Here is an 18,040-nt window from a genome sequence, read left to right on the forward strand (position 1 = left end):
AAGAAAGAAGAGTACCTTCTGGAATTGACTTTGGCCAAATATAAAATCTCAGGAGACTCAACGCTATGAAATTAAGGCACTGATGAAGCAAATGAGTGGCTTTAAACAGAATTTTGCATTATACAATTATGCGCTGGCTGCTACAGAAACAAATGAAATCTAACAAGAACACGCATCTTCTTCAAGAATCCACCCAGAATCAGATTTACATATAGCATATAACAGTTCCTTAAACGATTTCCCTGGACTGCCTGTTTCTACATGTTTTAGGGAGCCTGTTTGCAAAATTTCCTTTTTTTAAACAAAAAAGTAGAAAAATACTCCTTTTTGAGATGAAAAATCCACAGTGTCATGAAAGACTCTGGCATTCCAGAGAGGATCGATTTACTATAATGGCAAACTTGTACACCCAAAATGTATTTTTTTCATTTGATTACTCACGCCACGGAGACTTGAGTTCAATAATATTTTTAGTTTTTGTCGCATTCCTAAGACAATAATTTCATTACAATTAATTTACCCCCATTGATTATTTGTGTCCCCATCCGGAAATCAATGGGGTAAATTTACTATAATCAATTTTTTTGGGGTGAACTAAACCTTTAAGTGAACTGTTTACCTTCTATCTATTACTCAAATGTGCATCAAGACTACCCAGTACCTACTCAGCAGTCCACTGACACGCCTAATACAGTATCATAGCAAACTCAATATTATTCATCCAGCTACATTGTATATTAGCACATTAGTACAAAGTATATATTTTTTTAATGAAACTTATCAACTAGCCACTGTAACTAGTGGATATCTCCTTTAGTGGCTATTGGTGAAATAGCACTGCAAACTACCCAAATGCTGAACTAGCGTTTGGCCGATGCCAAAACGCCGCCATGGCTGAATGGTTAGTGTCCATACCTAGGACTCCGGAGGTCCCAGGTACGATTCCAGCTCCAGCTATGTGTCGAAGTGTCCATGAGCAAGACACCTAACCCCTAACTGCTCCCCTCCCCCGCGCTCCTTGTGGGCAGCACTCAGCTGGGTTAAGCTGAAACTGAAGTTCCCCTGTGGGATAATGTAGGTAATTATTATATTATGCCAACTGAGAGTCAACAACTATTATGCTGCTTGAACTAATATAGTCAATTATCAAAGGACTGAACATGCTCAGGTTTGATAACACCACCCCACACCCACCCACAAACACACACCCATTTTGATATAGAAAACAATCAAGTATATTGTTGTATGTGATAATAAAGAAGCAATGTTTATTTTTTATTTTTAATAAAACGTTTGTTAATAGAGGTGGCGTTGTCGGAAGTCTTATAATTATATGATATGCTAATGATAATACTTAAATAATACACTTTAAACAAAAGGGTGTAAATACAATTATTTATTGGCAAATCTCAGTAGGTGTTGACAAAGGTACCAGTTTTAACACTGGCTGTTAATGTGAGTTGGGCCACCCTTACATATGCACTGACTGGAGCAATGAAACAAATTGAACAGCTGCATCCCCACTATTTCACATCATAAAAGGCTCTGACATCACGTACGCCACATGAGTCAACAAAAAATGCCATGGTTACGTATTGAATGTCATCAGTATGACGTGTTCTGATGTTCATATATGGGCTTAAATGGACACAGGCAAACATATGGCCTGTGTCTATATATGACAACAGGTATAATGGGGTTTGCATTAAAGGGGGAACCGGCACTGTGTCTGCAACACAGTCGGAGGCACAGACAGATACAGAGATCTCCATAATGGGAATAAAGGGACACAGACAAACAGATACAGAGATCTCCATATATGGGCATAAAATGGATGCAGACAGACAGATATCTCCATATATGAGCATAAATGGACACAGGCAAACAGATGGTCAATACGGGTCCTATGACAACAGGTATAATGGGATTTGCATTAAAGGGCGGGGCACTCATTCCCTATTTACATTGTTCCCGAGTTGGCTAGGTCGCCGACTAGACGCTTGGCGGCCGAGCTTCTAGTTTAATATAACTAGAAGCTGGGCCGCCCTTCGGGCGGCCCAGCGTCTAGTCGGCGACCTGGCCAACTCGGAACAATGTAAATAGGGAATGAATGCCCCGCCCTTCAATGCAAACCCCATTATACCTGTTTTCATAGGACCCGTTTTGACCATCTGTCTGCCTGTGTCCATTTATGCCCATATGATATATGGAGATATCTGTATCTGTCTGTCTGTCTGTCGGCGTCCATTTTATGTCCATATATGGAGATCACTGCAGTTATAGTTCTGGGTCCATTTTGTGCCCATATATGGAGATATCTGTCTATCTGCGTCCATTTTATGCCCATATATGGAGTATCTGTCTTTGCCTCCAACTGTGTTGCAGACACAGTGCCGGTTCCCCCTTTAATGCAAACCTCATTATACCTGTTGTCATAGGACCCGTTTTGAACATCTGTTTGCCTGTGTCCATTTATGTCCATATATGGAGATATCTGTATCTGTCTGTTTGCAATCCATTTTATGCCCATATATGGAGATCTTTGACCATCTGTTTGCCTCTGTCCATTTATGTCCATATATGGAGATATCTGTATCTGTATCTGTCTGTCTGCAATCCATTTTATGCCCATATATGGGGGCATTCATTTTATGCCCATATATGGAGAACGCGCGTGCCCGTGGGACGAACGGTTCTCGAGATACGCGGATCAGAGCTTTCGCCGATTTCCTCCGGAACAGCCTGATGTCAACAATCAACCCCGCATAAGGAGATTCCGAACGTTTCGCGCCGGTTGTTGACTCATGTGGCGTACGTGATGTCAGAGCCTTTTATGAAGTGATGTCACAATGAGTCAGAGCTTTCGCCGATTTCCTCCGGAACAGCCTGATGTCAACAATCAACCCCGCATAAGGAGATTCCGAACGTTTCGCGCCGGTTCGGGAAAACCGCGCGTCGGGTCGGGTCGAGACCCGGCACTGCACTCCGTGCGGAGATATCTGTCTATCTGCGTCCATTTTATGCCCATATATGGAGTATCTGTCTTTGCCTCCAACTGTGTTGCAGACACAGTGCCGGTTCCCCCTTTAATGCAAACCTCATTATACCTGTTGTCATAGGACCCGTTTTGAACATCTGTTTGCCTGTGTCCATTTATGTCCATATATGGAGATATCTGTATCTGTCTGTTTGCAATCCATTTTATGCCCATATATGGAGATCTTTGACCATCTGTTTGCCTCTGTCCATTTATGTCCATATATGGAGATATCTGTATCTGTATCTGTCTGTCTGCAATCCATTTTATGCCCATATATGGGGGCATTCATTTTATGCCCATATATGGAGAACGCGCGTGCCCGTGGGACGAACGGTTCTCGAGATACGCGGATCAGAGCTTTCGCCGATTTCCTCCGGAACAGCCTGATGTCAACAATCAACCCCGCATAAGGAGATTCCGAACGTTTCGCGCCGGTTGTTGACTCATGTGGCGTACGTGATGTCAGAGCCTTTTATGAAGTGATGTCACAATGAGTCAGAGCTTTCGCCGATTTCCTCCGGAACAGCCTGATGTCAACAATCAACCCCGCATAAGGAGATTCCGAACGTTTCGCGCCGGTTCGGGAAAACCGCGCGTCGGGTCGGGTCGAGACCCGGCACTGCACTCCGTGCGGAGATATCTGTCTATCTGCGTCCATTTTATGCCCATATATGGAGTATCTGTCTTTGCCTCCAACTGTGTTGCAGACACAGTGCCGGTTCCCCCTTTAATGCAAACCTCATTATACCTGTTGTCATAGGACCCGTTTTGAACATCTGTTTGCCTGTGTCCATTTATGTCCATATATGGAGATATCTGTATCTGTCTGTTTGCAATCCATTTTATGCCCATATATGGAGATCTTTGACCATCTGTTTGCCTCTGTCCATTTATGTCCATATATGGAGATATCTGTATCTGTATCTGTCTGTCTGCAATCCATTTTATGCCCATATATGGGGGCATTCATTTTATGCCCATATATGGAGAACGCGCGTGCCCGTGGGACGAACGGTTCTCGAGATACGCGGATCAGAGCTTTCGCCGATTTCCTCCGGAACAGCCTGATGTCAACAATCAACCCCGCATAAGGAGATTCCGAACGTTTCGCGCCGGTTGTTGACTCATGTGGCGTACGTGATGTCAGAGCCTTTTATGAAGTGATGTCACAATGAGTCAGAGCTTTCGCCGATTTCCTCCGGAACAGCCTGATGTCAACAATCAACCCCGCATAAGGAGATTCCGAACGTTTCGCGCCGGTTCGGGAAAACCGCGCGTCGGGTCGGGTCGAGACCCGGCACTGCACTCCGTGCGGAGATATCTGTCTATCTGCGTCCATTTTATGCCCATATATGGAGTATCTGTCTTTGCCTCCAACTGTGTTGCAGACACAGTGCCGGTTCCCCCTTTAATGCAAACCTCATTATACCTGTTGTCATAGGACCCGTTTTGAACATCTGTTTGCCTGTGTCCATTTATGTCCATATATGGAGATATCTGTATCTGTCTGTTTGCAATCCATTTTATGCCCATATATGGAGATCTTTGACCATCTGTTTGCCTCTGTCCATTTATGTCCATATATGGAGATATCTGTATCTGTCTGTCTGCAATCCATTTTATGCCCATTTTTATGCCCATATATGGAGAACGCGCGTGCCCGTGGGACGAACAGTTCTCGAGATACGCGGATCAGAGCTTTCGCCGATTTCCTCCGGAACAGCCTGATGTCAACAATCAACCCCGCATAAGAGATTTTTTGTTGACTCATGTGGCGTACGTGATGTCAGAGCCTTTTATGAAGTGATGTCACAATGAGTCAGAGCTTTCGCCGATTTCCTCCGGAACAGCCTGATGTCAACAATCAACCCCGCATAAGGAGATTCCGAACGTTTCGCGCCGGTTCGGAAAAAACGCGCGTCGGGTCGGGTCGAGGCCGGGCACTGCACTCCGCGCCGCGGCGGAGAACGTGCGTGCCGAATCTGAAGCTGGTGGGACGAACGGTTCTCGAGATACGCGGATTACATACACGCAGACACGCAGAGACTTCTCGCATTTATAGATAGATAAGAACTAAGTAGGAAAATATACAGTTCCTCCATCTACTGTGCAAAATACCAAATTATAAAATGCCTATTAAAATGTTGTTGGACATGCCAAACCCTCTGTGGACCCCTTTTCACTTTCACCTCTCAGACATGCTTTCCCACTTTCAATCAGCTCAAGTGGTTAACGGCACAAGTCCTCTGGCTGTGTTTACTTCAATGTCATTCTCACTCGTTTGACACATCTGAGCAACTCCTCCTTCTCTCGTCTCGGTTTGAGAGATTGTGGCGATTCTATGGGTCCAGGTGTAGTAAGGTTTGAAGAGCCTATAGTCATGGGTTCTGTAGGGCCTGATGATTCCGATTCTAGACCGCCACAGGAGGTTCGGACAGCTGGTGTTTTTTTTTTGGAGGGCCTCGTAATCTTGGAGACAGTTCTATGTTCTGGGATTCAACATGGGCTGCTGAGATACATCCTGTTGTAGGAGGCTTTGCACTCGGGGCACTTCCGACCTGGCTTGGGTCCCAAACCTTAATATGCGAGTCTATTGGCAGGGGTCTTTGTGCGCTGTAAAAGTCCCCAGTGTCCTCTGATGACTCAGCCTCCTGCCTAGCATCTTGAGATTGCTTTGAGAGAGAAAAATAAGAATTGTAGAATTGTAATGTTTACATTGCATCACGGTGTCTACCTATTTTCCTATATAAGCCTGTTTTTGAATCACTGTGCAGCTAATGTAATTATTACAGATGCTAAGATTTTACTAATTTAGTTACCATGTACTGTACATGATGGCATGAAACGCATGAGATAATTTGCTTCAGTCTGACTTGAGATTTTACATGAATTCAAACTCTTATCTACGGCTGGGACTCTTTAACGTAATGGAATGTAATTAGGAATGGCTTTCTTTGACTTTAGATTATAGAGATCAAGGCATACAGTATCAGGTCACAATACTTGGGTCTGCTATTCACTTCACAAAATGCATAAAATATCTAAGATCTGTACCGTGTGACACTGGGTATTATGTCCTTCATTCTTCATCGAGTCCCCTGACAACATGGGATTCTTTTTCTCATCCACACCTGGACAGACAGGTAAATCAAAGTCAAGCCATTTTTTGTAGCCTGATTTCAGACTCTGCACTGGAGCTTGAGTCTGACATTGTCCCCATTGTAAGAGATTTCAAAGGGGAGGGGATTTAAAATTTGAAATTCCCAATCACAAGACATCTGGTGGGAGGGGTTGTGTTTGACTTGTGCACTCAAAACATTCTCCCCTCCCCCTCCCCTCTATGACAGGCATTGTCTTTGATGTTTCATTGATTAGAGAGAATCACTAAACGAGCTATAGTGTGTGCCAGCGGCTACGTCATTGTAGTCCTTAGCGGCCATTTCTTGGGTCAAAACACAGGTGTTTCAATTGTTTGATTGCATATAACTAATGCTATAGTCTAATCAGAACACCTGTGTAAGGCTGTGTTTACCCAAGAAATGGCCGCTCTTAGAACTACATTTGGCACACCCTATTGACACTTGTATGGCTCAATCACTGACTGCAGTTCAGAACCCTTTTGAAGTTCAAAGGGAGCAATTAAGAACTCTGGTGAGTCACCCCCCCCTCCACTGTTTCTGTTGCTTTTCAAAAGTTAGACCCACCCCTCCTCCGTCTTGCATTGATTTCATTGGTCGGTGCCAGTCGGTTTGCCAAGACACCGACATAAAGACGCGCGTCATATGCCAATTCCAGACCAAGAGAAGCAGTCCACTCAGAGAGTGGGCGGGTCTATTGGCTGGAGCCAGGCAATTTTTTTTGGCGACTTTCCAAAAATCGAACTGCCTTTTCCCACCGGATCGCTGTAACTTGGTGACGCCCCCTTGGCCTCTGAGCCTGGGAGGCCAACTGATCCCTTATATCGACCATCAACACAATAAAGACATTTATTGTCATGTCATGTCATGTCTTGTCTTGTCTTGTCTTGTCTTGTCTTGTCTTGTCTTGTCTTGTCTTGTCTTGTCATGTCATGTCATGGCATGGCATGGCATGGCATCAGTAGCAAAGTATAAAGCCTCGATCAGAGTCGGCTCCGCGGTGTAGTCTTTTTGAGTCATGAAACTACAACTTTACATCATTCCTCGCGGTGAAGAGCTTTCCACCACGAGTCCCGACACATATCTCTGTTTTTACTATCAGACAGATAGGCTCTTCACCCCGTTCACTGATTGGTCGACCTGGACCAGTCAGTCACGGTGAATAGGACTCCACCGTGACGGACTATGATGGCCTTCACTTATTTTCTGACTTGAGGTGGAAAGCTTTCCACCTCAAATTTGCGGTGGATAGCTCTTCACCGCAGACTCTGATCGAGGCTTAAATGTATGTGTGTGTGTGTGTGTGTGTGTGTGTGTGTGTGTGTGTGTGTGTGTGTGTTAGACCGACCCGTTTTATGATTTTATCTAGATCAAATTAAAGATTTTGGTCCAGAATGATAGCATTCCCTACTGAGGTAAGTAGCTCTTATTAAATTGAGGTATGCTTGCGCAGGGTCATACCTGAAGCTGTTTCACTCATGATGATACAATCTATCTTTCATAACAGAATGATACATGCGATGAGCCAGATAATCCCCACATACAAAACACCAAGAGAGAAAAACGTTTCAGTCATAAAGTACCGGTAATGCGCAAAATAATTCCGACTTCAGGCCAGGATAGAAGTAGCCTTTTCATAAATGATATTCGTACATGACGTTACAATTTAGAGAAATTCAAACAGAAAAGTAGTAGTTGTGAATTTGCAAACTGGACTTTCAGACAGAATGTTTCCTTTATCCTTATAAGCAATAAATGCATGGCACGCAACTCTTTTTATTTTTTCCTTATAAGCGTGCATCAGCAGTCCAACAAGATATCTGGCGGCTAGGGGCTAAGGCCTAGCCCAAAGTGTCCCTGAGAAAGACTTAATGGTTAGTGAGGCCGTCTAGTAATCAGAAAGTCATCAGTTCACCTCCTGGCCCACCCAATATACACGTCGAAGTGTTCCTAAACAAGTCATATAACACTAACAGTTACAGTTCCTCCCCACACGTTCATCACAACCATGATCATCAGTCATCAGCTGGGTGCGTCTCAAACTGAATTTCCCATGTGGGATTAAACAAAGGTCTACCTTTAGCTGTCCGATATGGTTGGACGAAGCATTGTGCATTGTGCAATCAAACTCTTTAAGAACCGTGCCAAAGCCTTTAGTCACACATGCAGTTCACAGCTGCTCTTTAGTGAACATAAACAAGACTATGACATCTCCCCAGCAGGTGTTTTCTTTTCTAATTGCTACATTAGGTTCTCATTCAGTGTTTTGAGTTGTGTGTGGAATCACTGGAATGCCTTTGTCACTGACCCTGCTAAAGGAATTTTCTCACAGGCACAAACTATAAGCAGTGCTCCTCCGAGCACAGGTCTCTACCAGGTCAGGTAGATTGTGTGGCCTCCTGGTGGTGCTATAATAGGCCAATGTGAAAAGGAGTAATGTCTTCTTCTGCCTTTTCACGGAAATCGGAAGCTGCGTTCATGATTTGAGGCATTTTGTTCCAAATGGACCAATCCCGCAAACTTTGGAAGCCAATGTTAGCCTTTCGGCCTGGCGGAGACAATAAAATGTACTCAAATTGGCCTGTACCAGTACATGAAAAATCACAACTACTGACAATAAGGTCTGGTACTACTTAATACTTAGCATAGAAGAGATACTATTACTGAAATACTGCAGCCTTACTGAATGGATATCGGCCTAGCTGGATGTTCAGCCAGATGTTCCGTCGCTGAGCCCAGCCCCCAGGAGCTTCCACTTCATACAGGCGCTCTCTCTGGTCATCATGTTTTTGCAGAAACTTCCTACACACTGTTAACACAGGGGACATGAGCCCGTAACCTCTTGAAGGACGATCAATCAATTTACAATGGAGGGAGAGGTTTAATACACAAAGTAAATCTCACAGGACAAAGGCCATAACACCATACAAAACAAGATCTCATATTATCCCCTCAAATATGTATTGCAGACAAAGACTTGTTTTTCTACATCCTGAAACCAAAGAAAACATCAAACCACAAAAATAGTTTCGTTTGGGAAAATGTGAATGTTGTATTTCTGTTTTATCACTTAGTGTATATGTATTTTATTTAAAAAAGAAAAACGAAAGAAAAGAAACCACATAAATCAACAAACTGCTGATTTGGCTTTAGACAGCAATGGCTGAGACTGACCTGCGACCATACTATGTGACAAGGGAGAGCTGACTCCCAGCAGCTCCTCTGTGGGGAATGAGGAGCAGAAGTCCTCCAGCATCTGTAGTCCCAGGCCACTCCTCCTCCTGCTGCTCCTCACCAATACAGTGTCCAGAACAGGGAGCAGGTAGCTCTTGACTGGTGCAGCCATCACACAAGCTACCTTTAACAGAACATCACATGGAAACTAGAAATACTGTTCCTACAAAACAGTGTGCTGTCATGTGAAGCTCAACCAATACTCCAGCTAACACCACTCCCAGATGTTTTTGGGAGTAATGGGAGTTGATTCCCACTCCCATTGATTCCTACTGATTCCCGTTCCCACTCCCTGATTCCTTACTGATTCCCTATCCCATTGATTCCCATTCCCATTGATTCCATCAATTTCCAATGTCAGCGGAAAAGTTGCCCTAGTAATAAATAAATAAAGTTTCCCCAGGACTATAATGTGTTGCCCTGTTGGGCATCCACACTAATTATATTAAAAATACCCTACCCATGTATCTCATCCTTTTTGCTCCAATTGTATTGTCCCAAAATGTACAGAATGCTTGAATCGGGATTAGCGCCTTGGGAATTGAGAGACATGTATTTAGAAAAGATAAGCTAAATGCCATTGACATCTAAAATCTAAAATCATAACTACCTATTGGGGATAGCAGTAATGGTATTGTGTGCTGCAGTGGACAGAGGAAGCAAGTTCAAATTCCTGCAGCTGGAGTTCACATCACTGAGTAACTCACCCTGAGACGTACACAGAAGGCACAACAACGCCTCTACTTTCTCAGGCAACTAAAGAAGTTCAGGGGCCACAAGGTCCTGCTGGCCTTCTACAAAGGAAGCACCAAGAGCATCCTGACTGGCTGCATCACTACCTGGTATGGGAGGTTTTTACTTTTACTGAACTCAACTACAAAGCAATGAAAAGGATCATGTGGACAGAGGACACAGGGGACATGAAGGCTGAGGCCTTGCCAAGGCGAAAATGCTGTCGGTTTTATGCATGATCTTAAAATAAACATCTACTGTTGCACTCACTTTTCTGCATGGCCAGTATGATTTCTTTTCCAGAAGGAACACCTTGAACCTCAGCATTCAAGAAAAAGGTGCACAGACATGTGTTTCTAGAGTTAGATAGATAGATAGATACCTTTATTATCCCACGGGGGATATTCAGTTGCCCAGAGGCAGCACAGCAGTTTAAGTTTACAAGTTACAAAGAAGTAGGAAAAAGAGTACTGTAGTGTACAGTCCAAGAGCAAGCACAAAAAAAAGAATATAAACATAAAGTGTCGAAAAGCTATTGCAAAAAAAAAAGAAAGGAAGAATATATACATAAAGTGACCATGAAACATTCAACGCACATAAGTGACACGTCACACACACACACACACACACACACACACACACACACACACACACACACACACACACACACACACACACACACACACACACACACACACACACACACACACACACACACACACACACACACACACACACACACAAGCTATACTCAAAGCACAACTTAACAGACAGTGCCAAACAAAAAAGTGCACATAACAGTCAATGCTAGTCAATGCAACACAAGTATCACACCGCCATATCAACACAGCAATTATAGTACACAGTACAACCAACACAACCCAATAGTGCAGGGACAGAAAAAAGTGACCAAAGTCAGTGCAAATAAATCAAGAATATATATATATTTTTTCCCCTTTTTTAAGCAATAAAGGGAGCCACAGCAAGACGCCACAGCAACCCTCACAGGGAAAAGTATGTTAGAGGTCAGAGTCAGTACAACTTTTGTTCCAGTAGTGCAAGGTAACAGTTGTCCTAGGTTATAGAGTTGGGATAAAGGAGATGGTGAGAGGCGCCCCCTGCAGCTGACCTTGGTTCGAGTCTGACTTGAGGTATTTTACTGCATGTCATCCCTGCTCTCATCATAAATAACATGAAAAACAGAGTAGAAGCCCTGTTGGGTAGAATGTGTTTTCCGCATTTACCTGTAGCACACATGCAGAAAACATGCTAAGGTAAGTAAGGTATGTGTGCCTAGAGATTTATTTAGAAGGCAGGGAATATATGTCTCTGTGCGCGTACACAAAGACCTCTGAATAGGTTATGGCTGTTATGAGTAAAGACAAGAGACTCCAGATTATATTTGAATGCAACAGAGGTTCTATGGTCTTGATTTTCCACATTGTACAGTAGCTAAGCTATATCTTGGCCTTAATCGTAATCTTAACTTGCAACTACGTGTGGGTCCCAATATTCTCTCACCGCTATACAAAGGCAGCCACTGTGTGACTTAGTTTTACCCTAGATTGTTTTGTAGAGTGGTCTGTGTCCTCCGCGTGCTCGTTTTTGCCAACGGGTCTGAGGCCCTAAACTAGATGCAGAATAGATTCTGCATCTAGTTTAGGGCTTAACTCAAATATTTGCTTCTGTGGGTCCCTGGAACAAAATATTTTGAGATGGGGGTCCGCAGCCAAATACTTCATATTCATATACAATCATTTAAGGGGTCCTTGACATGACTAAGTTTGAGAACCACTGATATAGCAACATAATTTGTTTCAGAAAATTTTAATCAGCCTATATCGGTGGTAAGGAACCCCAAAATTATATTTATTTGGCCATGTCAAGGACCCCCAAAATGATATGTACAGTATTTGGTCACCGGACCCCCATCTCAAAATATTTTGTTCCAGGGACCCCCAGAAGAAAATATTTGAGTCAAAAATGTTGACTCTAAATTTGGGCCTATTCTGCATTTAGCTTAACGCCTCAGACCCGTTGGCAAACGCCAGGTCGCGTGTCCTCCATCACTATATGTATCCCTTTCTCCTCCTCCACCACCTTTCCTTCCTCGTTCTTCTCCCTCTTACCTTTCAGTTTGATGGTATTCACGTCATTCCTGGCCCCACCCCTGGCTTCCTGTTCATATCCTGAAAGAGGCGGAGGCTGAAAAAGCTGGCCTGAAAAACATAATTTGGTTTCCTGTTGTCCTTGCATCAAAGTGTCAGTAGTTGGCGTTCTAGGCTCTGGGCTCTGAATGTACCTGGGTTGCCATGTCTGCTTATAATAAGCAATTTGTGTCTCTAAAAAAATAGTTGCTTATTGGGCTTACTTTCTAATATTTTTTTAAACCAGTGGTTCCCAAATCTTTTCATATCAAGGACTCCAGATTACATATTTGTCCACAGTCGCAGACCCCCATCTGAAAATATGTGGTGCCAGGGACCTCCACACAGATTTATGTTGTTAAAATGTTTCAAAAATATTCAAAAAAATGTTTTCCCTCAATATTTTTTAAATAGCAAATATACAAGCTCACAATGTGTCACAATAGCTGTGTATACATGACAGCCTCATTCCAATCTGATCTAAATAAACCCGATTGAAGGTATTGGATCAAGTGTATACATGGGGTGAGATCAATCCGATCTGGTGTTTACATGTGCCCACTTTTAAATCGTGTTGTGACGCAAATGATTAAATATATCGCATTTCCCTGTATCCATTAATAATAATAGTAATAATAATGGAGCCTAAGCAAATACACAGCCCCACCAAAGTGAAAAAATAAGCTGCAATGCTCTTTTAATTAGATTATTGGGGATATGCATTGTTCTGTATGTAGGTCTATTAGGCCTATATTATCATTATAATCATCATCATCATCATCATCACGTCACAATCCATATTTGCTCCCGACGGGCGACGGCCCATAGAACATATGGCTTCATGGACAAGTGCATTCACGATAATAAACAAAAAGTCTGTAATACTTTTAAAATTGACTCTCTTAGCTATATCCACTTACCCCAGGCCCCTTTAAATATTATTTATCTGATGAAGAATAGGTCTATAGGATGTTTTGCTGGTGGTTTCTTAGGCTATTTATGATCGCAAGAAGACAATTAGTTAGTGGCCAGATCAATCTCACCTGGGCAAAGACGCACAGGAGGATAGATGAAAGAGGACGTAGCGTCCAGTCGCGCTAGAATATCTTTCTCTTTCTCTCACCGAACTACTGGAGTTCTGTTTCGTGTGTGCTGTGTTTAGGCTGACCTAGGATCAGGTCTGTTAGCCGTGAGGCCGCGAGATGAATGAATGGCTGTGTAAGTGAGATGATAATGCTGGTCTAGGATCAGTTTAACGTGTTGCCCCAATCATTACCCATATTATTAATCTATCTATCAAGCAGGGTTATGTCCCCCAGGACTTCAAATTAGCCAAGGTAACCCCCCTGCACAAAAAAGGCAGTAAACTTGACCCTGGCAACTACAGGCCAATCTCAATCCTTAGTTCCATCTCCAAGGTAATGGAAAAAATTGTCTATGAACAGGTGGCTAAATATCTTGAAGAGAATAAACTGATCTACGAGTTCCAGTCTGGCTTCAGAGAGTCCCATTCCACAGATACATGCCTCATCTATTTGAATGATTACATCAAACGTGAAATTCACGATGGCAAATATTGCGGCATGGTCATGCTGGACCTCCAGAAGGCATTTGACACCGTCGATCATTCTATTCTGATCGAAAAACTCAAAGCTATTGGTCTTGACAGCACAGCAGTGAGATGGATGCACTCTTACTTGGTGGGGAGGGAACAGATGGTGGAAGTCAACGGAACCCTGTCCCCCCCCCTCCCAGTAAACTGTGGAGTACCTCAAGGGAGTATACTAGGACCACTGTTGTTCTTAATATACGTAAACGACATGTCATCTGCTTGTGACTGCAATCTGTTTCTGTTCGCGGATGACTCGGCTCTCCTAGTCTCAGGCAGAGACATTTTGCAGGTTGAAAAGGCCCTTAACTGTGAACTTAACAAGATCTGCACCTGGCTCAATGACAACAGACTCTCAATTCACCTAGGCAAAACTGAATGTATCCTCTTTGGATCTAGTCAGAAACTTAGCCTAGTTGAGAACTTCACAATTAAAGTAGGTGACACTGTGATAGAAAGAAAAAACCACATCTGCTACCTGGGTTGCATCCTGGAGGCTAACCTATCCAGTGAAAAAATGACCACCAAGGTAATCAATAAAGTCAATCAACGAATTCGCTTCTTGCAAAGAGTTGCCCCACTGATCAATATTAAATCCCGAAAGACACTAGGAGGTGCTCTTATTGGGCCCCTCATTGATTACGGAGTCCTTGTCTGGTATCGCGACGCCCCAGCTGCCTTAAAGCTAAAGCTCCAAACAGCCCAAAACAAACTAATTAGGGTTGTGCTTGGTCTCCCTCCTCTGACCCACCTTACCGAGCATCACCACGAAAGCGTGGGGTGGCTCAAAGTAGCTGACAGAGTACAGCATCTTGCAATGGGCCTGGTGTACAAGATACACTACACCTCCAAGATTCCCATGTACCTGACAAACTACTTCTTAAAGGTCAAGGATGTTCACGATCATAACACCAGAGGCAGCTCCACTAATCATCATCAGCGTAGATTTAACACTAAACAAGGCGCTAACTCGTTCTCCTGCTATACCATCAACATGTGGAACGCCCTTCCACAAGCCCTAAAGGAGAGCAAATCCCTAGCCTCCTTCAAAATTGGTATGAAAAGTCACCTTCAGACAGCAGCTACCCGTGACTTGTAAATAGACTAAGCCCCCATGCCCCCCCCCTTTTTCTTTGTATTCTGCCTTTTGTATTTGATGTTATGCTTTTGAAACTGATATTATCCTAGATAAAGTACTATGTTCTATCCGTCTGTCTTTCAATGTTATATGAGATACTTAAAGTGTGGTTCCTGTGGAAATAAGCCTCGGCTTTCTAGGATCTCCTTTTAGTTGACCTTGTACCAGTGATTTGTACTGTCATGAAACTGTACTTTTTTCTATTGCAAACTTCTAATAAATTCTTCAATCAATCAATCAATCAATGCGTAGCCTGCTGCCAGGACGCGTTGTGAGCTTGTAGATCGGCTATTTTTTGATGAGAAGGCACCCGCGACCGCGTACAAGTTAAACATGTCAAACAAACCGAAAATGACTTACCTCTGTAGTTAGAAAGTAGCCTATAAGTATTCCTTTATCCCTGACTTTTGTTTCGATCTTAATAGGTTATTATAGATTCCTTGGCAGCCTTCTTCTGCCTGTCAATCAGTTAACAGCACGCTGCAGGGCTGCAGTGATCATGAGTTACATAAAAGAGGATTTTAATAATGATTAAATGGTCGGGTCTCTCGGAACCTTGGAAATAAAAGGATTTCGGGACAACATGTCACGGGTTTCGGTCTGTAAAAAAAGAATGAACGTCGGAACGGGACGGAATCGGACGAGACGGGGCCACTCAGGTTTGGTTTTGTAATATGATTATTGTTTCATAACAGGTCGGAATCGGTCAAAATTTGACGGTCCATTTAGTTTTCGGGACCATTTTTTGGACCTGTGAAGATCTCTAGCCTACGGTTCTTCTCAATTGAGACAGGAGTCTTAGTTGGGACTCGCGTGAGCGCACGCAAACACGCACACTAACGTAGGCAGGCTACACAGATAGTCTGCACATTTATAGATTGATTAAAAAATGCGTTTATAAACTAAATAGATGTGGTGAAACATCACAAAAAGTGCCACAATAAATGGCCAGGAAGTCTGCGCTGAAAGAACATGTCACATTCTAATCGGGTTAGGTGTTTACATGGAAGGATTTTCCTTTTGATCGGGTCGTAAAAAAGTCTAGACCACCCCTCTGCATCCGATCAGAATTTAAATCGTGTTGGATTTGATCGGGTTTATTTAGGTGTATACATGCAGAATTAGATCGGGTTTATCTAAAATCTTGTTTTTAATACGATTAGATGCGTGCATGTAAACGGGGCTAATGTGACACATTGTGAGCTTGCTGATCTGCTATTTTCAAATGTGAATGTAAAGTAGTATAGCCTACTGTAGTTGCTTCTGTTGGGCTTATTTCTTTGGCAAAATCTGGCAAAAGACAATTCCATGTCACTTCCTTACTTGGGAGGAAGTGAAAAGATGTTTATGAAGCAGCACACAAAGAAAAATGCTCCAGCGCCCTCTGTAAAAGGAAAATGGCAGCCTCCATAGAATGGCCAGGAATATGGTGAATAGAATCCCACAGCCTCTCCATTACTCCACAGCAGTTTACCATGCTCTCTGCTGGGGTGAGGGCGGAACAGCGCCTCCTCCTCTGGAAGCTTCTCCACCACCTGGCTGAGCAGATACAGAATCACCCTCTCCATCAAAGACTGCACCTGGGACACCAAGAAGTGGAACCTTAATGATTGATTGATTGATTGCTTGAATACTTCATTGACAATTTGTAAGGGCACAGGCAGTCAGACATAGTTCTAATCTAGACAGTGTTCAGTAAGTCAAAGTAGCAAATGAATAAAAGAGGAAAAAAGCAAAGTTATATATATATATTTTTTAAATAAGTAATTACACTTGGTGTGTGGTCTACCTATGTTATTATTATTATTTTCTAGATTGACATTCCTATGTATTTGTTGTATTGTTGTTGATGTACTGACATATTTGCTTATTATACCTGCTTATTGTAAGTCGCTTTGGATTAAAAGTGTCTGCTAAATGCCTAAACTGAAACTGTAAACTGTAACACCTCACACCAGCTGTAGAGATGTCTGTGGTGTGCAGTGCTGTGGTGGTGGGAGCACACCAAGAGATAAATGCATTTAATGAACACATGCTTTTACACAACACTTACACTTATCAAGACAAGGCCGTTCCTGGATTTGCTGGTTGTTCTCAAAACATCATCTACCGACCACCACTTCCCATTTAGATACAGGGCCACCACTGTACTGAAGGCAGAAGAAAATATAAATAGTGAGTTTGTGTGTGCTCTGCATGTGCATGTGTGCCGCTGCGTGTCTGCGTATGCTTGTAGTCCTCCTGACCTAATGTGTATTTAGTGCTGGGAGAATACAGTCAAGCTGGTCATCTTCAAACAGCAGCAACCTGCTGACATTATGTCCTGTTACCTCCACCTGAGCAGCCAAAAACATGAAGCATTGATTGTGGAGATGCTCAGATGGGTAGTACTGCCTTGCATTTGAATAGAATTTCATTAAACTTTGAAGATACATTTTTGCAACAAGTTGCATGCATATTTGGCCCAATTGTCATCTACTGTAGGCCTAATATAAAATAAAGTAAACTGAAGTTGGAGCAATAGAACATGTTCTGGTACCTTACAGAACAACAGTACAATACAGATTGCATTTGCAAAGTAGACAGATATTGCTCGAGAGGCTGAGGTCAGCTCACTGGAATCCAGAGCTGGCAGGTGGTCCACGGGATACATGTTTCTTAATAAGGTGGGCCTGTTACAGAGAAACGAAGGCTGATTGATTGATTGATTGATTGATTGATTGATTGATTGATTGATTGAAGAATGTATCATAAGTTTGCAATAGGAAAAAGTACAGTTTCATAGCAGCACAATTAATCACTGGTAGAAGGTCAACTAAAACTAAAAGGAGATCCTAGTAAGTGTTAAATCTAAGTTGAACATGATTAGTGGAGCTGCCTCTGGTGTTGTGATCGTGGACATCGTTGACCTTTAGGAAGTAGTTTGTCAGGTACATGGGTATCTTTGAGGTGTAGTGTATCTTGTAGGCTACTAGCTACTTTGAACCACGTAGGCCTACCCCA

The 18,040-nt window shown here is 42.9% G+C and overlaps 1 pseudogene across 1 annotated transcript; it reads right to left on the minus strand.

Annotated features, from left to right (window-relative positions):
- Window positions 1–1,915: 1,915 nt before the first annotated feature.
- On the minus strand, window positions 1,916–17,690 carry LOC308294130 (soluble lamin-associated protein of 75 kDa-like; annotated as a pseudogene). Its single transcript, XR_013963361.1, has 8 exons — window positions 17,577–17,690; window positions 16,512–16,617; window positions 12,273–12,332; window positions 9,352–9,535; window positions 8,861–8,986; window positions 6,095–6,171; window positions 5,115–5,712; window positions 1,916–2,036 (listed from the first exon to the last, which is right to left on the minus strand). The product of XR_013963361.1 is annotated as a soluble lamin-associated protein of 75 kDa-like (transcript).
- Window positions 17,691–18,040: the final 350 nt, after the last annotated feature.

Source organism: Nannobrachium achirus (assembly GCF_963921795.1).
Source record: "Nannobrachium achirus genome assembly, chromosome: 11".
NCBI lineage: Eukaryota > Metazoa > Chordata > Actinopteri > Myctophiformes > Myctophidae > Nannobrachium > Nannobrachium achirus.